This window comes from Botryllus schlosseri, chromosome 10 (genome assembly GCF_051294905.1).
Source record: "Botryllus schlosseri isolate E-star chromosome 10, Bs_hap1, whole genome shotgun sequence".
NCBI lineage: Eukaryota > Metazoa > Chordata > Ascidiacea > Stolidobranchia > Styelidae > Botryllus > Botryllus schlosseri.
In genome coordinates this window covers 4,898,558-4,920,636 of record NC_137245.1, presented here as the reverse complement: position 1 = coordinate 4,920,636, position 22,079 = coordinate 4,898,558, and the positions used below count along the sequence as shown (strand labels likewise).

At 40.1% G+C, this 22,079-nt stretch overlaps 1 long non-coding RNA gene and 1 other non-coding gene across 2 annotated transcripts; both read left to right on the top strand.

Annotated features, from left to right (window-relative positions):
• Positions 1–69: 69 nt before the first annotated feature.
• On the top strand, positions 70–10,938 carry LOC145448548 (uncharacterized). Its single transcript, XR_013917950.1, has 2 exons — positions 70–276; positions 10,298–10,938. It is a non-coding gene; the product is annotated as an uncharacterized LOC145448548 (long non-coding RNA).
• Positions 9,430–9,512, top strand: Trnal-uaa (transfer RNA leucine (anticodon UAA)). The gene has a single exon. It is a non-coding gene; the product is annotated as a tRNA-Leu (tRNA).
• Positions 10,939–22,079: the final 11,141 nt, after the last annotated feature.

Here is a 22,079-nt window from a genome sequence, read left to right as displayed (position 1 = left end):
TATTTCATAACGCAATAGCACGCTTTCGAAATTGCAGTACAGCACTAGACGGTGTACTCCGAAAAGGAATTTTTTCACCCTTATCATTCAACAAAGATATTTTTATACGTTCCAATCTATTTATATTTACAGGGAAAAAGAAAGGCTTTATGTAGTATTTGGAAAACGCCTTCTTATCTCCCTCGACTTTCACCACTCGCAATAGGCGCTGTAATGTACCATTGGATTCTTGCGGTTCAATAATATCGCAATGAACGTATACAAAGTCAATCGACGGTAAGGGTGTTATATCGAAATTGAAATGTATTTTTTTCTTTGAGAAAGAATATGCGGATAGCGCTGCTGTATTTGGTAACACGAAAGTCGCGAGAGTGTAGCCATCTGGAATTTCTATATTCTTCAACGTTGCTGTATAATCGTTCTCTGCAGTCACGATATTGCATTGCGTATCCACTCCTGGATAAAAGATATCTGTGATGTCTTCGTGTGGAATTGACACAGTTAGGGTATTGCTCTCAGGAAAACATTTTACTGCTACATCGGGGTTGATACTTTCTATGGTTTTTAACATGGCGTAGAGCGAGTCATATTGTCCAATTTTCAGGCGGAATCGTCTAAAGCTTTGTTCGATACCCATAATTTGGAATCCGAAAGAAACTTGTGATTCGATGCGTTTTTCAAAATCTCTTGGAAAACTGATCTCCGTCAGAGCGACTTCATTTCTCTCTACATTTCTTGCCGTCTGCATTTCGTTGACATATTCTGCGGTTGTATTGCCAGGAAACATGTCCATAGAAGCATTGGAAAATAACGTCACATAACTCATAGTTTAGGTATTTTTGGAGCTGGTAACATATAACCCACACACGACGATAATAACGATACCCAAAGCTCCTTGTTTTCTTGAACGATTGTTAAATTGTAGAGTGAAAATATCACTATGATCAATATAACCAGGACTTGAGCGATGAATTGATAAAAGTTACGGTTTGACGATATCTTTTTGATCGACCCAGGAATTGAATTCTGGTCCATATCCTAGCCATTTCACTAAATACTGACGCTGTTTGCCGCGTTGACGTCTCTTTATAATCTTTTCAATACGCCACTCTGTAGGTTCGGTCACCACCTGTAGTTCTTCTCTGTAAAACCTCCCGTCGATGACATCATGATTATAGTCACGCAAGCGATACATCGGAGGGTCACCAGCCATTGCGTCGATGATATAAAATATCTCAGTTGTCCAATTGGGTCTACTGCTCTTTTCAAAAAGCCCGCGAATTTTCGAAATGCGTACGGCTGTTCCTTTCGTCAGTGTGGGAAGTGTAGCTTGTCGAAACCCGTACATTTTTTGCCAAATAGCTTCTTGATTGTGTGAATTGACTTGACTAGGAGCCATACCTAACGACGTATGTTTGGTGTGATTATAGGAATATACGAAATCCTGTAGCACGTCGATGTATTTACTGGTGTTATTCTTTGTGAAATAGCGGTACAAGATTGCCTTGAAAGTCCTAATACAGCGCTCGGCGAGAGACGACTTCAATTCGCTTTTTGTGTAAAAGTAACGAACTTTATTTTTCTTGAGAAAGTTTTGAAAAGCTCGATTGGTATATTCTGTACCTCTATCAGTCTGCAACACTAAAGGCAGCCTCTCATTGAACACTTGTCGGAAAGCAGAAATCATACTGCGACCAGTTTTATCTTTAATTGGAATCAACCACACAAACTTTGAAAACGTATCAATAACCAAAGTCAGATATCTAAATCCACGATTGTGTTTAGAAATAGACTGCACATCAATCAAATCGCTTTGAAACTGACTATCAATTCCAGAGACCACCACCTTCTCGCGAGTAAATTTTTTTCGTATAGGAAAATGCAGGGTATAACTTTGTTCTGATTTCAACCATTCTTTGTCTTTCTGTAAATAAGCTCCTCTATAGGAGTTTGGTTTGCGGGGATCGAAATAGTCTTGCGTCATGTCCATAACTTTCCTGTGTAGCGTTGATTCGGCTTTCGTTTGCGCGGACCATCAATGCTTTGCCAATTAACTGGAGGTTTATTGGCTTTCTTCTTTTTAACTTTTTTCTTTGAAGTTTTAGGTGTATGGGGTGGAGTTACCGCTTCGTAATTGCTCCAGATATCGGGTGTTGCGGGCGGAGGTGTCGCGTCAAATGTGTTATTAATAGCGGGCGCCGCTCCGGGCGGATGCGACGCGGCAATTGTTTCATCGGTAGCGGGCGCTGCGGGTGCGCGGGTCGACGACTTGATCAATTTCTTATTTGCACGTAGATTTCTCAATAGTCTAATGCCGTGTTGAAATAGTGCTAATTTTTCGATGCGTGTCAAATCAGAGTCCCTAATGCTTGCGATATGTTCATTGAATTTCTTTTCGTAGGCGTCTTTTGATTGTAAAGGCGGGAAGTATAATTCACGCATGTCTAGTCAATCCACCTAACAGACTTCCAATAATCGGAATTGCAGCACTTAAGATCGCTATAAATCATTAAAGTTAGATAATGAATTGAATCGAATCACATATATATTCACCGGATAAAAAGCCACCCTTTTGTAATACTTTTTGCCTCTGTTTTTGAGATTTACAGCACAGCACTTTGCGAATGTTAGTTTTATGCTTCTTCAGTCGTGCCTTACTCGTACTTGAAATAGCTATATTACCCGAGACAAGATTACGGAGACACTCACACACACAGGTAGTAAAAGCTTTGTGAGTTAATAACTCGTTACGCTCCTTCTTTTTAGCACTCTTTAACAGCTTCAACTTGATAAGATGATTATTTAAAGTTTTTTTCAAAACACCGCGTGACCTCGCCATTGCGAATGATAGTGAATGTTCGAGTACAGCGCTATTTATTCCGAATACACGGTCATACGTTCGCTTGGAAAAATGTTGCTGCGAAGTCGATACTGTTCGGGTGTTTCCTGCGTCAAATCGACCATGATATAACTATAAGGCTCACGAGTTGCTCTCTTGTAAGCTTCCGTGAGAAAATTTGGTTTATCTGGAAACATTTGACGTGAAAGATATCGAATCTGGGCAGAATCACGAGGGTTTTTCATGATGACAATATAGTTGCTAGACAGCGTAATGTCACGGAAGCCTGCTCCTCGGTGAAATAGATTTTGACAGAGAAACACCACTGAGAGCGACATGTGATGACTGTATCTGGTGAACAGTTCACGCACTTGACTTGCTTGCGTCATCATGTCATCTAGCACAATTAACGTATGTTCACTATTAGCTCTCTGTAAATCTTTCAACTTGTCTAGACCCTTGTAAAATTCCACTCCTTTCATCTTATCATACAACGGTTGATAGTTATTATATAACCACATGATCTTTCTCGGTCGAGGTACGATGAGCTTGTCGGCATTTTGTATGATTCTATAGGCGAAAACTGTTTTTCCACTGGACGATGCTCCACTAATTATCATACGAAGAGGCGAGTATAAAACACGTGCACGGTTCATTTTATTACAATGAAAGCGGTACAGTATGTATGCCATCCGGCAAAACAACTCTTTTATAGTAACCATACGACAAAGCAGAACGATATTGCTTATAAGTAAAAATATTACCATTGAAACAGCGAAACCCAGAATTAATCCCTCCGCAAGTGGAACGGTTTTGCAACACGCCTTCAAAATCCTTGAAGGTCTTAGAGGCGGATTTACTCAAACCTTTGGATGAATATTTATCAGTCTCACCCTTGCAGTAATACGTTTTCGAGTTCAATCCAATAAACCCGTGACCCTCCCATTCTACTTTAAACAGACCAGGAATTCGTTTAGCATAATTGTAAGCAGCGATACAGCACGGTTCGGTGGTTTTGAAAGCAATCGGATCACGCTCAAAGTCTGCTCGATGCAGCGCGCAAGCTCTCTGTATGAGCCATTCATCATGAACTTGAAAAAATTCTTTCCTTCGCGAAGGTTTAATTAGGGAGTAGATTGAATCAGCTGATAAACTCAAATATTGGCTATCAGTATCTCCCTCTAAATAACTGAAGTCGCATTCCTCTAAATACTCATGTAAAAAGTCATACAGAAACGAAAGCATGCGCAATTTACTGGAGTTAAAGATGAATAGACCTACAATGATCGGTTGATCGACGTCAATTGAATCTGGTAACGAGCTAACCTCGATCAGATCTTCAGAAAGTTCATCGGCGTCAATAAAGTTTTTTTTCTGAATGTGTGATTTCAACTCATCACTTTTTACATAAGTATGGTTTCTGTACTTCATTGGGTTCTGTATAGTGGACCCGAACGCGGAATTTCCACAGAGCTTGAAGGTCAAGGCCTCCATTTCACGTGCTGGGTCTTTAGGGGTTACATCACCCTTTCGCCTTTGCGTTACGACAGAATTTACAAACTTTTGAAATGGTCGTTTGGCTTCGTATTCCACGGCTTGATATATGCGTGTAATAATCATACCGTGATCCATGTACCAACCCAACAAATCACTTGTAATTAGTTGTTTCTCAGTGAAATAACTAGAGCCCAAAAACTTCTTTGGAAATTTCACGTTGTTTTGACGGGCATATTCGCGCATATGTTCGCCGACATCGCATAAATCTACCGAGATATGTTTACAAAATGGCGGAAATTCTGCATATTTTGCTTTTAATTCATCGGGGCAGTACGCATCGACTTCCAATGCACCAAAGAACTGTTGATGAAATACGCGATCTAATAGTTGATTCGCAGTGAGATAATATTCTTTTGTTACATTTCTTTGTAGGGACGAAACAAACTGCGCAATGTCAGGGTTGAGTTTCATGCGATTCCATTCACATTCGCGTATTGATATTATCGTGTATCCCAACTCTTCGAGATAGGCAGTAATTTCTTCTGTTTTAATACGTCGCTCAATGTTTGCGTCGTCCTTATAGCAGCGATCGCAAAAATGAAAAAAACACCCATGAAATTGGAATATCAATTGATATTCAAGCGAAAAGCCATCAACCGAAATCTGACGCGAACCAAGTTTAGCTTGCTTGCCGTTCCAGGCGTGTTGAATTGAAATACCGCGTTGATAACTTTCATAAGTAAGCCATTCGAGTTCTGCCATCGCAGGGTAAATTGGCTTTCTGTGAAATTTTTGTTTGGTTTCGTCATACAACCACCTGATTGGAAATCCACACGGCATGCATTGATCGATGGATGCGAGGTAGAGCGAATTTGCGTCATATCCTATTATCTTTTTCACGTATTTCGCTGCGTCGCCGTACTGTATTTCACGAATTTTCGTTTCGTCTTTCATTGCAAATCGTGTCGATATTTGTGACAAACCGCCAAATAGATTGTTCACTACAGTTTGATGGAGATCAGCATTCGCTTTACTGAACAGCGCGATGTCATAACATTCCGCAAACATGAGTCGATTGGCTATGCTTGGTAAACTGATAGCAGATTTGAACATGTCAATACCCAACTTTTGATAAAAGGCAGCGTTATTACCTAACGCAACCAGAAAGCCAATCACGTCACTTTCGTTATAAAAAGTTAGAAAGTCTCGCATGGTTTTCATTTGCAGACGATTCCACATATCTACGCATTCTTGGTATTGCGCCGCGGTGATATTAGTGCCTCGATGACTGCTATAGAACATCTCGTGTGGAGGTAATTGCGTGTCATTCAATTTATCGATACAAGTCATGTACTCGTATGGAAAATAGAATTTTTTGTCCACGCCATTTCCATAAATTTTCAAGTACGCGTCCAAACTATAACCCGGTGACAGAAACAGCGAAATGTCAAGGAATTTCAATCTGTTGGTACTGATGGTCAGATATGCGCTGTTTCGTTTCAAAACGAAAAATCCACTTTCTTCTTGCAGTATAGGAATCAAATATTTTTTACAAAGATTCAAGTCGTAACGAGCCGAGTTGAATCCAATCACAGGTATTTGATCCAACCAAATTTCGAAGTGACGATACAAACGATCTAAATAGCGAGTTTTGCCTGGTTCAATTGCATTGCGATGCTCTATTAACATGCGAAAATCTTTCAATTCTTCTTCAAATAACTGGCGCATATGCGAAGATGCGATGTTTTGAATTTCATACAGTTTTGCCACCATATCGTTAATTAAAACGTTGGGATCACCCTTGGAAATGAGTGTATGCGTTTCATTCGTAACATTATCTGAGAGAGATACCGACACCGCGACATGCTTATTAACAATTTCGACTTTCGGTGTGTCAGCTCGAAGATTTTCTTTTTCTAGTAAACTCTCAAAATCATAAGCGATTCTGAAGGGGTAATATCGTTTTTCAGGGCTAACCAAAATTCCTTGTTCGGCCATTCGCTCAAACACAGTCATCTTAGGGCGATAAATACCGAAACCGTGTCGCTGTTTTTGGGGACGCTCACAATCAATAGTTTTCATATGCTCTACCAAATGATCTTTTCTAGTAAAGAAAAATTTACACTTGTCGCACATATAGGTAGACGTGTACAATGTTAGGTCCATAATCAGGCAACAGTGATGATCTTGCATGTGAATAGGTATAGTCATTCCATTAGCATGAGAATTACGCAGCATGACTGTGTCTTGATTACGTTTTTCATAAAGCAGTATTTGAACTTGAAAACAATCCTCAACTTTTGATAAGTCTTCAAAAGCTACTCCGTTCTCAGTCGAGATATCGTAACGGGCTGTGAATTGCGCGGCTAATTGCCGAACATGTTTTTCATCTGGCGCTTTTTTCATGCTATATGAAACGCAGCGAAAAATACATAAAGAATCGTCATATGCTTTGCCTTTACGATTACGCAGGAAAGTCATGATATGTCTACATTTGCTTAATGCTTGCATCTCCGGGGAAATGGAAGTACTTCCACCGAGTAAAGCTCTATCCATTTCATAAATGTAAATGGAAATATGCAACACATCAGCACAGTAGAATTTCGTATCTGGTCGCACTCGATTGGCATATTCAAAACCTGCCGTCAAATCGATCTCATTCGTAACGGAATCGAAATCTTCGCGCGATATGATAGTTTTCGGGACATTAAAAACCGCTTGAGAACTCTGAGGATGATAATAACTATATCTGGATGTGTCACGGTTGAATAATAAGTACCCATACGCGAAATTCATCTTGAACTGACGATATCTTCTGGGGTAAATGTCTGCAATACGCGCGTGAATTTCGAGCGGACCTCTTCCGACCATTCGAATGTTGATGATTTCTCGTAAGTTGTTTCTTGAAGTCCATGTCGAATCGATGATGGAATCGTAGTGTCTTTCAATCACCTCAATGCCGTCTTGTTCGAAACCCAGCGTTTCGTCGACCAGAAACCCACGATCTCCATATCGCCTGCGCCGCGCCATAGATACTAGTATCTGAAAAATATCAAGACAATAGTCAGTACATATATTAGAAATTGAATCCATATTTCAAGCGCAGTTTACATTTAATTACACCGTATAGAAACACAAACTTAATTTTTTCAAGACGCTGAATCTCAACAATGCAAGCATTCGAGTCACTAGATAGTTTTTCAATGTCTTTCATGGTGTTTTTAATTATGTTTAGAAAATTTTTCGAGTAGTCTTGGTCAAATACTTCCATCGAAACAAGTCGATTCCACATAGCTTCCATCTTCAAATCGTCGTCAACTAGACCTTCGATCAAAGACATACTGTCTTGACGCGAGCGCTTTCGGCTTTCATTTTGACTCTGATATATTTTGTTCATGTCTTTTCTCGGAGCCTGCATCGTTACACTTTGATGAGATGCGTTCATATCTAGCAAGTCACTTATGTCAATGAAGTTATCCATACTGAGCTGCGAACAAAAAAGATTGAATTAGCACTGTATCAACATGCATCAAAATATTAGTACTAAATCAACATGCATCAAAATCATTCACATTCTTCGTAAGTACGTTTGATATCACGAAATTTAGCATAGAAACTCATTGCATGCATATCAGTTTCTACTTCATTGCCGTTATTGTGAGTTTTTACTGAAGTACGATTCAATAACGAATACAGAACAGTATCACGACCATGACTATTCAATGCTTCTACTGACGGATCGTAAAGTTTATTTCCAAATTTTACGACAACAGTTTTTCCGCCAAATGATAGTGGGTACTTTTCAGTCATGATCTCAGAGCCATTTTTCACATCACAAAACATCCAGAAAGAGGCAGGCTTAATCAAGCCATAATCGCAGTTCACAGCTGTGCGTTGTACTGTCATAATAGTCTCTTGGAGAGCAGCATTATTCATGAAAATACTAGCGCAATTCGGAAACATACAAATAGATTTGTCGGCATCGTAATATCTGAATGCATCCAACTTTTCCAAAGTACTCAATACATAGTTTGCTATATCACTACTCAAAAACATATGAGTCAGCATTTCTTTACCAGAATGACAATCACCCTCAAACCAAAAATTCGGGGCTATATCTCTGCGGTGAACATAACCTTCAATGATAGAAACAACGAGCGCAGCCCTGAGGAAATTAAGACTACGCATTTGACCGGCATACCAAATTTCGGTGATATTTTCTTCAAGCGCAGAATACAAAAACACAGCATTTTGAATCGTGGGTTGGGGACTTAACTTCTCGATCACTTTATTGAATTTTCGACTTCTCATATAATCACTTGCCAGAATTTCACTCGTACTGGATTCGCGCAACACTCGAATAACAGAAATCACAGAGCGCCTACGAGCACTAACATTTGTTGAATCAGACGAGGCACTTTGATCACTAGCTAACGATCTAATATTCGATATCATTGGCGAATCATCATCAGACAACCCACTTAACATTGCTGTTTCTGTATCTTCTCGGGTGGATCGCTTGTTCGAAGGCGCTACACCAAAATGACCATTTTTCATGATTTTGCGTATCTCTGCACGCGCCGCTTCCGTACGACGAATTTTGATTGGAGGACTATTCTCATCCGTACGTCGAATTTTAACAAAAGGTTGAGTGTTTTGCCAATCAAAACCTTCGCTGGTTGATTTAGCTTCACTGCTATCATCACCGGTGATGTCAATCACGTCAACTTGAGTCGTACTACTTTCGTTATCTACTGCGACTTGTTCCATCTCGTCATTTACGGCTTGTTCAGTATTCATTCTCAATACTCAATAACTAAAGTACGCCGTATTCGAAATACTGAGCGTATCTAAATCTATTCCCTAACGACGTCTGCGCGATACTCGACAATAACAAAACGCAGCTGTTCGAACGTAGTGGAACTTAGCATTGGTAGCTCTAAATGCGCCGTTAAAATCAATTCCCCAATGAGTTAGACAACAGTGCGTTACTCGTAGCGATTCAATCGTAATACTCTATAATATTAAAAACGCAAATGACTGCGATCTCTAAATAGTAGTCGCATAGCTGAGGCTAAACAACGTGAATAAACACTGGGTTGGCCGAGTGGTTAAGGCGTTGGGTTTAAGTTCCAATGAGCAAGTGTTCACGTGGGTTCGAATCCCACACCTAGTACTGTTTGCGATCACAATAAACGCGCATGGTTGCGCCTCTGAAATTAACGTTGACAGCTGCGGCTATGAAACTGCGGCAGTTGACAGTTGCGCAACGATCGAGATAATTTAAGTTTAAAAAATAACAGCTGCGGTGTAGAATTTGAATCTGCGGCTGTTGCGAAACAGTTGCGCAACGTTCGAGATAATCATTTTAAATTTAAAAATAACAGCTGCGGCGTGAACGTTGAATTTGAATCTGTGACAGTTGCGAAACAGCTGCGCAATGTGCGAGACATTCAATCATTTTAAATTTTTAAAAAATCAGAGAAGACGCCGAGGTCTATAAAACCACAGAAGCTAGTGCATAATTTCAGTTCTATTCAAGAGACATGGAAAAGATCAAGCCGTGTGGAACGCATCAATCAATAAAGAATTCCGAGGGCGAAATACTATATGAACCTTGTGATTTATTAAATCAACCCGTCTTTCATAAAATGAATTTCGATAGACGCTTGCAATCATTCGAGTCTCATAAAGAGAATTTCAGAGTTAGTGCATTTGAACTCGCGACTTGTGGGCTATTCCACTTAGGATTCAACAATCACGTCAAGTGCTACATTTGTGGTCAATTGTTTGATAACTTGACAAATTGTACAGATGTCTGGAGCGAGCATGCTAGACTCAATCCTTCCTGTCCTCTGATCATGAAATTAGCAAAGGATTCTAAGTTCTTTCGCAACGTGCTTATTCGTATACCGCATAGCAGTTTTCGTTGAATCTTTAAGGTGTGTATTTTTTGTTTAGATCGAATCATGTCTATAGCAATTAGAGCCGAGTCGCAACTCCCAGAAGGACCTCTTCGGAAAGACATTTACATTTTCAATAACATATCGAAGCTTCGAATCGAAACTGCAGACGATCAGCTGATTGATGCTCGACAAGTACGTGTGTTTCCAACGAATGGCGCAATTCAACGATTCAAAGCAAGTTTAACTCATAATGGGAAGCTCGTTGCGTGTTACACTCGAGAAGGTATCGAATACTTTCAGCAAATCAATCTCGCTGATGAATATATATTATATTCTCCGTCGAACGTCGTCGATGACGTAGAAAATTCACCGCTTGGGTGGATTTTACAAGAAACATCGCGTTACATTGCGCCGAATGGTCAAATACAGCCTATGGATCGCGCTAAAGCGGGATTTCCAAATGGTTATGGTAACTTTGCTGGGTATTCGAATGGTGGCATGTCGAATGCCAATGCAAGTTTCCGGAATGCTGGTAATGCTAATGGAGCCTTTCCAAATAGCAATACGCAATACGACAATCGCAGATGGATGCCAAACAATTCTCAGCAATTTTGAATTGTCTCGGAAGCGCGCTCAATGCGATATCAATTGTTTTATTGCTATGTGAGTGGAAATAAAAGCTTCCTGTGATTATGATTGTTGTGTTCGATGATTTTCAGTGCTGATAGACTTATATCAAGATAGCATATGAGGTAATTTAATTGCTCAGCCCTGTAGAGCAGCTTTGTGCTTATAAGCAGGTCACTCAAGTTTAGTACTCTCCGTAGAGGTTATTGCACAATCTATCTCTAATATGCTGCAATACAGACAGGTTCAGACGTGTCTATTCACTTCCGTCGAGTGACTTTTATAACACATTTTACACAATCACATGAGCAGTTTATTAATAACCAACAAGCACATTTACTAATCGTTCAGAACAAGGCGTAGAGCTTCTTTGAGATCTTGGCACACTTTCTTGATATCAGAATCCTTTTTTTGATTTGCGATGTAAAAGCAATAACAGTTTCGCATAGATGAGCATATGATTACGAATAAACCGATATTGAAGTCTTCTGAGAGCATCTTCACTAGTCCGCGCAATTCTCCTCTTAGTACGTTATGTCTTTCAGAGCATTTGAATTGCTATTCGAAGGTATCTGACAGCTGTGAACTAATTCTTCAAGTTTGTTCATCGTAGCGTAACGACCATTTTTACGAATCCATAACTGTATCATTTGATATCGTTGCTCAGTTAAGTTATAGCAATCCATGTATTGACATTCGGCAATTTCATTGTCAGATAGCTCAAGTTTTTCACGTGCAAACCTATACCAGTTCATCAGGTCAATTCGATCCATTATGACGTATATATCATTAGCAGTAATCTTTGACATATTCAATCTACAGCCTACAGCGAATAATCATGTAATAAATATTACACGTTATATATTACCTTGCACTTGCTTCAACTGCAAAGGCAATCAACGCAATATTAACGTAATCATATCTCAGCGTTATTAAAGTAATCAACTACACATATGACGTAATCATGAACATGCTTCAACTACACAATCATATTAACGTATTTCTCAGTGTTATTGGAGTGGAACTAGACGCAATCATGACGTAATCATATCTCAGCATTACTGAAACTAAGCAAAGCCACTCTCGTAATAACTAAAGTAATCGCATGTGACGTGATCATGGATATGTGCAATACGCAATCATAGGTAATCAACTTACGCAATGACGTAATAAATATCTCAGCGTTACTGGACTGGAACTATGCCATCTCTCGCACAACCAAAACCTCTCTCGTATTGGAACCACGCCCACATTGTTCTGCATTCTGATTGGCTAACAGATGTCACGTGATCAAATACTCGACGCTGATTGGAGGGGGTATAAACCCCGTGTATAATACTACTCTCGACCCTCTGCTCGGTGACTTGGGCTCAGACTTGACTCAATGTTGAATTGAAAGTGACTCGAGTCAAAACTATGAAAGTGAGATTGACTTGTCACTCGGAGCCTCGTGACTTGGTTACAGCCCTGATATATAACATACAAGTGATCAAATTTCCTGCTGGAACTCATCGAAAGTTAGGACACCAATTCCGTTTCAGCAACATTGCACCAAGTTTAACATGTCTTTTTTCGGTCGGGTAGCTGTTCACTAAAAATAAAGCAAGGCTAGCGATCTCTTTGACTTGAATCGATGACGTTGGAATATTCTGTCACTGTCTGAAAATGTTGAATTGAAAATATATGATAAATACTTGCATTAGAGGCTTTGTTGTGATAGATTCGGCAAGACATTTGCTCGCTTAGAACATATATGATTGAGAGGCCGTCGCTGTCCTGAAAAAATTCCTTGCAAACTGCAGCACATCTGAACTAGTTTAAAAAACAACAAGGGGGAATTCGTATGTGAAAAAGAGATTTCAAATAGCATTTGAACATACTTTCAGCAAAAAACAGCAATAAGGAGCATACGTTCGGATATAACTGGTTGACTACATGACAGTTCGGACATGAACAATTTGAGAAATCCGTTACAATTATAAAGTGGAATTCCTCCCTAAAAATTGCAAAATTCCCCCCAAGGGGGGAATTCCTCCCCGGTTGGGAACCACTGGTTTAGTGCAAAGTACATCAAATTGTACACTGAATCCAATAAAAATCACCGATCCCCTCGCGTGCCACCTGGAAAGGTCGTCGTGGTACGTGTACCACAGTTTGAGAACCACTGTGATAAAACATGACCGGTTGAAAATCCGTGACTGAAAATTGTGATTTCGACTTGTGCGCGATATTTCGTAGAATTCTTCGAACTCGGGCTTACTTGGTGTAAAAATGAAATGTTTTTATATCCATGGATGCAACAAACTGTTCCGAGGAGTAGTAATAGCCTATATCAAATGGTCGTTGTGGGTGTTGCGTAGCGTAGCGGATTTCTCTATCTATGCAGGTCGGTATGGCAACCATTGGCATTCTGCTGCTGCCTCCTTGATGTATAGTTAGTTACATCTTGGGTTTCTCTAGTCATGTTATTATCGATAATTAAAGGTGGCGAGTAACAAAGTGGTATGCTGTAAAGTTGTAACATCAATGGATTGGTACGCGATAAGACACTTCTTTACTATGTCACACTCGTTTCATATTTATGCTGTTATTGATCTGTCCAAAGGTTGGAGGTAACCCTTACGCTGATTTAAATTGACTTTTGCAACGACATGATGAATAGGGACAATAGCTTACTTATCAGGAGGGACCTATGCCCGAAACCTTGATTGGACTACACTGCTCAAAGGCCTTGTTAAATTCTAAAATATTCTACCTATGATTCTGGCTTGTCAAACGTCTGTGAGATGCAAAATTTTAACGCGACAGTTTCCTCTTCGCCACCTCATCTGCGTAAGCGGTGTCTTACAAAAGCCTAGAAGTGGGCCGTGCTTTAAGTCGGCAGTTACGGAATAACAATGAAGAATGTAAATGACCATAGTACTCGACAAACACCATGAATAGCACAGATCAAACAAGCAATAACGCGACAGCTTTTACGATTTCGTGATGCATTTGTCTTGTGTCTGTACCTCATTATTTTGGCAAGTTATACCAAGTAACAACAACGATATTAATAAAATATTTAAAAAGGTGATTTTTGTCGTGCCAGGCGTGTATATTACGATAGCACTGCACATTTTCTATATGTGTGTGAAATGCCAGTCTACAAGGTCCCCTCAAATGAGGCTTTGGAAATACATTGAATAGCCAACCCCTATTATTGATGCTGCGGCCTGCAGCGTCATCAAAACCTAGGAATTGGCCAGCGAGCACATTTGAGTTTGAGACACTTTGCATATGGTATAGACTCTAATTTGTGTATGACATGTGAAACAAAAAATTGAATACATATCTTCTATATCAGACAGTAGGCTACATATGAAAGAAAATATGCGACGCTAGGTCTCCTAGAGCTGGTAATCCTTGGCTTCTTGTCATCAGGCTACATGTTTCGGCAACAGGAGTTTCGTTACTGAACAAAGCACCTATTTTCTGTGCTAAGGCGAGGGGAAAAATCTTGTTATAAGGAACTGCAGGAAAGAGATTGACCTTATTTTTAGTATTGAGAACACAGCTGAAAACTGTCACGGGGCGTAGCTTAATTCCTAATTCGTCTTTTGCAACCTGTGAGTGAGGCATGTGTCCGCGAGCTCAACCTAGAATGGTAATTCACAATTCTTACTACTACATTTGTTTTGTTGATCAAATATTTGTACCGATCTCGTCAGCTAGCAGTGGCATTTACGAATATCCGTATGGCTCGACATATGGCCATATTTGCTCTGTTTGTCGGATCAATCTGTTATAAAATAGGAATGAAATATATAACTATAAGAGCTACTTCTTGGGTACTGATTAATGGGACAGATTACCAGTTACCCCGGCCGCTTATCAGTAACCAGTTGGATTTCCTCACTTAGTTAGACATTCGGAGTACTTGACAGGGTTTCCGTCCCTCAACAAGAACAGATAACTCTCACTCATCGGGACCAGACATGGGGTAATCGTGATTAGTAATCGTAATCGATTACGACGATTACAGCATTTCCAAGTAATCGTAATCGCAATCGATTACATTCGAAAAAAATCCGAAGTAATCGTAATCGACTAATTCACATATCTAATCGATTTCTTTGTGAAAGAACGATTACTTTTCATTTGTGCAAGGACCATGAGTCCAATGTTCCCTCTAAGCTGCGCACGTGCGCAAATGCGCAGAGCTGAAACGGTCTCTGCGCACAGAAAATCTAAGCTGCGCACAAAAAATCCGAAGTGATGACTGTTTTTTCAGTCGTTGCGCACTGATGTCTAAGGGACCGCGCAAGCGCGCAGACTCGCGAAAAATTAGTGGGAACATTACCAATGGCAAATAGTGTCATTGCTGAAGTCTGGAACCGAGATACAAGTGCGGCCCGGTAAATTTTGCGCTCTGTGAGGAAATTATAATTTGCAATGGCGTGCTCCTCACGAAATAGAGTTTTCTTTGGTATGGTCTCGTACGCGTGAGCGATACTGATATCATTTCAATAGTGCAATCTTTTTCTTGGAATGGTGAAATAACATGGTTTAACAAAGTTATAAATAACAATGGGAACAAAGTTATGAATAACAATTGGCTAGCTCGAAGTTAATCTGGGAGAAACTAACGAATAGTCTTCTCCGCCTGGCATGACCATGACCATTGCGTAAGATTTACTGCACAATTACATGCCGTGAATTTTCGAAGTCATCACTTCCATCAGCCAAATCTGATCACGTATGGTGAGATAGGAAAATATGCAGAATATGCAAGTACAAGCATCACGATTGCTGAAAAAATCCAACCCCGTGCAAAAGTTGGTCGGGAAATGCTGCAATTGTGCAATTGTGTAGTGCGTTGAATTACATCAGCTTCTTAGCAGGACAAATTTTGATTTTATCTCGATAAGGTTATACGCTGATATTGTTCTTGCTTCAGTCAGACTTGAATATCCGTATCATTATATCTGACCGTATGTCTTGATGTTAAAGAGTGCATTGCCGGTTTTAAGACGTCACATCAGTCTTTTAACGTGGCAGGCCCACATCGATCGCATCTCGCATGCATTGATTTGAAGTTCGTTCTCCAGTAATCTATAGGGTGTCACTACAGGCCAGAGGTCTCAAACTCGCGTCCCGCCAGAGCATTTTGTGCGGCCCGCGACGACATTTTAGATTTTTCATAATTTGACAATATATAAGTGTCGCATATATCTTTTCAGGTTATAAAAACAAAATTCCCTCTTAAATTGCTCCGAAAGTCTGAAACTATTCATCAAACTTCACTATCACATCAATTGCAAACGCTACCATGCAGTGGAAGATTCACTATTTCGCCACATTTCCAATTCATGATGACAAAACCTGACCCTTAGACGAGTCGTGACTGAAATTTGTGAGTTGGACTCGGACGCGACCTTTCCTACAATTACTCAGACTCGGGCTAAGTCAATGGCAAAATGAAAATGACTATATAGTGGACTCGGAGTGATTCAGAATGCCGGGAATTTGTTAGAACCATGGACGCAACAAACTAATCGCGTATCAGGGAAATAGTAATAGATCAGAAAGTCGCAGCTTGGTATTTCGCTAACTAAGCAAGTAGTTATGGCAACCATTGGCAATCTGGTAGTTACATCTTTGGTCGCTAAACCATGTTATTAAGGCCACTCAAAGGTACCGAGTACCGTAGTGGTACGCCCCAACGATTTAAAGGGGCACTGCGCTCTAAGAATGATGTGGTCTCAAATTGAAGGTAAAAACGAACAAAAATTTTTGGCCGCGGCCATTTCCTTCAGAACGCCACCGTAATAGAGCTGCAATTTATTGAAATTTCTACAAGACCAGCTGCCGCGGCTTCTTAACCCGTTACATGGCACGATGTCTTCATCGTCGCACTTGCTTGACGCGATAAGGCAGTCACGCAGAGAACGAAACTTAGACACATTTCCTTCATAACATCGGCTGACAACTATCTAAAATTCCTTATCTGTGTGACTGCCTAATCGCGTCGAGCAAGTGCGACGGTGAAGATATCGTGCCATGTAACAGGTTAAGCAGCCGCAGCAGCTGGTCTTGTAGAAATTTCAATAAATTGCAGCTCCATTACGGTGACGTTCTGAAGGAAATGGCCGCGGCCAAAAATTTTTGTTCGTTTTCACCTTCAATTTGAGACCACGTCATTTTTAGAGCGCAGTGCCCCTTTAACAACAATGGGCCGTTAGGCGTTCTGACATTTCAACCACTAAAACACATTTAATAATATATTTATATTATATTTTTATTTTTTTCTGCTCCTATATTTGAAGATATTTGGCCATGAGATTAATAGCCTACTTATCAGAAGTACACCCGAATCCTGGATTGGAATTACAATGCTCAACCTAAAAATGTTTTGATATCAGATCAGTCTCTATTATCAATCAGTTAAATGCAAAATATTCATAATAGCTGCAAAATTATAACCCGATAGCTTTTATGATGGCATTATACATTTGTCCGCCCATATGGTGTCTATATCTTATAATTATTATATACCAAGTACAACAACAATTCTATTCAAGTAGTTATAAATGTGATGATTCTTTTCGTGCCAGGCCTAAATTGCTACAAGAGTAAATCACATTTTGACGATGTGTGTTCACTGTCAGTCTGCTGGATCGTCTCACTTTCAATAGGACAATTCATTCACGCCAAATAAGGCCTACTTGGAAAGACATAGAATACCCCTAAGTGCTGCGGCCCGCGGCGTCGTCAAAACGGGAAAACTGGCCCGCGAGCACATTTGAGTTTGAGACCTCTGCTATAGACTGACTGTAGATACCTACATCCTCTGTCTATACTTAGTGTCACCATGTACACAGATTTATTGTGACGTCACAGATAGTCGCAAAAAATTATGATTCGCCGTCTATACTAGTACTTGCGGTTACAGGCGAGGCGCCCATTTGTGTCGCTACAATTGTTTTGGCTAGCTGCTTGCGTATGTGGCCAACGTTGAGTGAATACTCGCTAATTCTGCTTAGCACTGTTTACACTGATCGCTTTTATTAATGGCAAAACGAATAGGTAGTCTCTCATCCACTGACCAAGCTATATTATCAAAGAAGTGCGATTCGTTTAACATGGAATGGTTTTCGGAGCATGTGAAAACGGAAGACAAAACTATAAAATTAGATGAGATTTGGTCTGCTTCACAAAATATGTCGAGAAGCCAAAATAGCAAACGAATTTTCGGATGGTCAAATGTGGACAGCATGGACGTCACCAAATAGCATCCTGTAACGAAGTCATTATACCAACGGGTACGCCCGAAGATGTTTAATTATTATTTAGGGGTCCTACCTTTTCCAACACTCCTCATTTGATCAGCTCCACCGTTAAATCTGATTATGTGAGCAGAGAGAGCATGAAAACTGATAGCAATATACCGATTCAATCATGAATTATATACATTTTTCGCGCTTTGCGCGTTCATACGATACACCCACTAACCAGACATACAATGTAGGTGGACGATAAGCAGCGGCAGAAAGCGCACAACCGGAGGGGGGTCTGGGGGGCGAGGCCCCCTAGAAGTTTTGTTTATCACCCTGTGGGGGCTTGGTTGCGCACTGAAGTCTAAGGGCCTGCGCAGTGAGTTGGCGTGTTTGCGCAGACTCGTAAAAAATTAGAGGGAACATTGACCATGACATAACCGAATATTCGTGAACATGAACAATGATTTATCACGTTATTGATAGCAGAGACGTCGGATTTTCAAAGGCCACTGCTCTTTATTGCGTCACATGTATTAGCTAGGGTCGTGATTGCATAATAAATTATCCTCACGTAGTAAATAGGTTTCAATGTACATTGTACAAATGTACAATTGTACTTGTGCAATGTACAGTGTACAATGTACATGTAGTACCGTGATTCAGTGTTGGGATGACTCGAGTCATGACTTGACTCGAGTCAGACTCGAGTCACCTTTTTTCGTATGACTTGACTTGACTCGAGTCACTATGCTAAAATGACTCGACTTGACTTGACTCGGCGTATCAGAAATGTGGATTGACTCGTGACTAGGAGCAAAATTCACGAGTCAATTTCAAGACATCAAGCAATCGGTGCCGATAATAATCACTGTATCTTGCTTATGTTCGGATTGTTCGCGAAACGCTGGTGTAACCCGTGAAAGCGACCAATCATTCGATGATCGTGCGTTTTACTAAGCCTCCAATGTTCTCTCACAAATAAATTGACCACAAACGAAGTAGTCGACGCTTACAGCTTACCTTGTCGTAAACTAATAGTAAAGAAGTACAATAGCAAAATGTCTATTTCTGTTCTGTGTTATTCCCTTAACCAAACCTCTTGTTTTATTGAAATTGACTTCGAAATTAGTTTATGTACTCCTCAGCCATTATATCATATCAATATGTAAATGGGTTATGTATTGCATCTCATCAATTCATTTCTCTATTCTTTATTTTGGCTGGTAACTATAAACCAGTGGCGGCTCGTGATAATATCGGGTGGTGGGGCAAGGGGTGTACGCGATTTTAATTGTCTAAATGACGTCACAATAGTGTACTACGACGTGAAAATGTGTTGTCACACACAGTTTGTATGGGGTATATACATTAAGCATGGTAAACAAGACATGTATTTCAAATTATTCGAAAGAAAATATCAAGTACAGTTGTTCATACCTGTATATTTTAACGTTTGTATCAGCATGCCTAAAGCGATTTTTCAACTATAGGAATTTTAAAAGTTCACTAGTGGTTACTACTTCGGAAAAAGATGTATTAGAATATCAACAAGTCAACTTGAGCCGATTAATGTCGACTATCGGGTAATATCGAGACACCGTTTGCAATAGACCACATGCTTCAGATCACGATACGATACCCAATTTCGGTCGAACTAGAGACACTGGCCCCTGGCACCAGAAGTGTAAAAGTGTATAACAAGGCGTCCTTATCCTCGCTTATACGTCAGCCTTTCATTTTTTATCGCAATACGTTGGGAAAAGGTAAGAGTGCGCTTTCCTCCCGTGTACGATTAGATCAATGGACAATTACCAGTCTGATAAGAGCCGAGTCTTGCTTAAAAACACTGAATTTTGCGTAAAATCTATTGAGGAATAGGCTGATCAATTGATCAACTGTTAGCCGTCATCGAAAACGAACTAGCTCACGCGCTTGACATCGGGTTGCCAGCAAATGGCTTGAAGGCCACAATTTAACGGTGAAATTGCCCCGGCTAGGCATTCACAAAGCGAAAACACAGAAGAGAATTCGATTTTCGCAGAGACTTCGCTAGGTATGGGCATTTACAAGCGAAAGCACAAGAATAATGCAGGTTTCGCTGTGATTTCGGTATATATTGATTGTTGTGCATCTATAAATGGTAAATAATTGTTGTTGAACCGAATTTTAGGTGGGGCAATGCCCCAGTTGCCCTATATAGGACGAGCCGCCACTGCTAAGCGACCGTGAAAAGTTTGAGAAGCACTGTTTTATCATCTCATGAACATATAACGTGACGTAGGCTACTGGCAGATCTTCCACAGCATGGTGGCTTTTGGAAGTGTCGCAATATTGAAGTTTAATGACTAGTTTAAGGATTTTGGATCAGTGTTCTGGTGATTTTAAGTTCTCAAATCTAAAAAAAAAGTGGCAGTCAAGTATTGTCCAAAACTTGAAAATTTGAAATGCAGACGCTGGCCGCAGAAAATATTCTCGCGGGTCGCGTGTTTGGGACCAGAGTTGAATCAATTACATCAATTAAGTTTAATCAAAATTACAATTACTCCATGTTGAAGATATCAAATTACAATTAAAACTACAATTACAATTTAATAACAATTACTGTTAAACAGGTGATTGCTCAATCATAAATTCAACTTCGGTAGAGAGGTGCTCTCTGACAATCGTAGTGACGTTATTAGCAACAATCACAAAATTTCGTTCATGATACGTAGAATACCCGTTGGTTAAAAAAACTAGAACGTTTTCGAACTATCCCTAATCTGAAAAATACAAACACAGAAAACCAATACCGAAAGTTTGCGCGACTGGCAACACGAACAACAAATAGGGTATAAGACAGGCAATGAAGTGTAATCAAACGAATATAGCCTACTTAGCTGAGCAAGGCAAATAAAATGTATTAGGTATAAGGCGTCAGCGATAAGTATTATAGCGATAAGGTGTGTAAAATTTAAATAAACGCAAAAGGAAAGAAGCTCCTGATAACTACAAATTACAAAGGTTTGGTTCTTATTTACATTTTCGCTTGCTCAGAAACTGTTGCATTGCATTTGATGAATATTATTAGAGGGTGCAAAAAGCTTCTGCCCCCAGTAAATCCTGAGATTAGGGTTGTGGGTGAGGAGATAATAGGGTTGAAGGTGGGTTAGGGTTACGGGTGGCGGATATTAGGATGGGGGTGAATAATGCGATACTCCCAACCCAATCTTAGGATACCCGAACCCTAATACCACTCCACCCTAATCTTGGGATACCCTAACTCACCTACTACCTTAACATCCCGCACCCACTACCCTAATCTGTGGATACCCTGTCCCTAACCCGCAACCCTGATATCCCCCATACACGTAACCCAAAATTCCCGCAACCCTAATATCCCGCGCCCACAACACCAATCACAACGCATAAAAATTATTTCAAGGTTTATATATTTTGACATGGTTATTGTTTATTGGTGTCACGGTGTAGACTAGTTGATTGTTGATCGTAAAACGAAGAAGCGCCAATTATTTTATGTTGTGTTTGTCAAGTATCAATAACGATGTACTGTAATTGAAATTGTAATTAGTCAAAATTTCAGCAAATCGCGATTACAATTACAATTAATGATTAAACATCTTCGGGCGGGCGGACCCGTTGGTATGACTTCGTTACATGATGTTATTTCGTGTCTTCCAGTCCGCTACATCAAAAATATAGAATCGTCCAAACGTAGGCTTCTAAACTAAGAGACGCACACGGATTCAAATTGGTATTTCTTCACTGGCATGAAATTTTTCTCAGTGGGATGGTATTTGTCTTGTGAGGTTCAGATTGCAAAGACAGGGACATTCGGCGCCAGTCATTTAGGCGCCTATGAACAATTAAACCTATATGTATTTTATATAGCCTATATAACGAAGTCTTCGGTCTGCATAAGGGCATAGACCTTTTCGGCCAAGCTTTTCT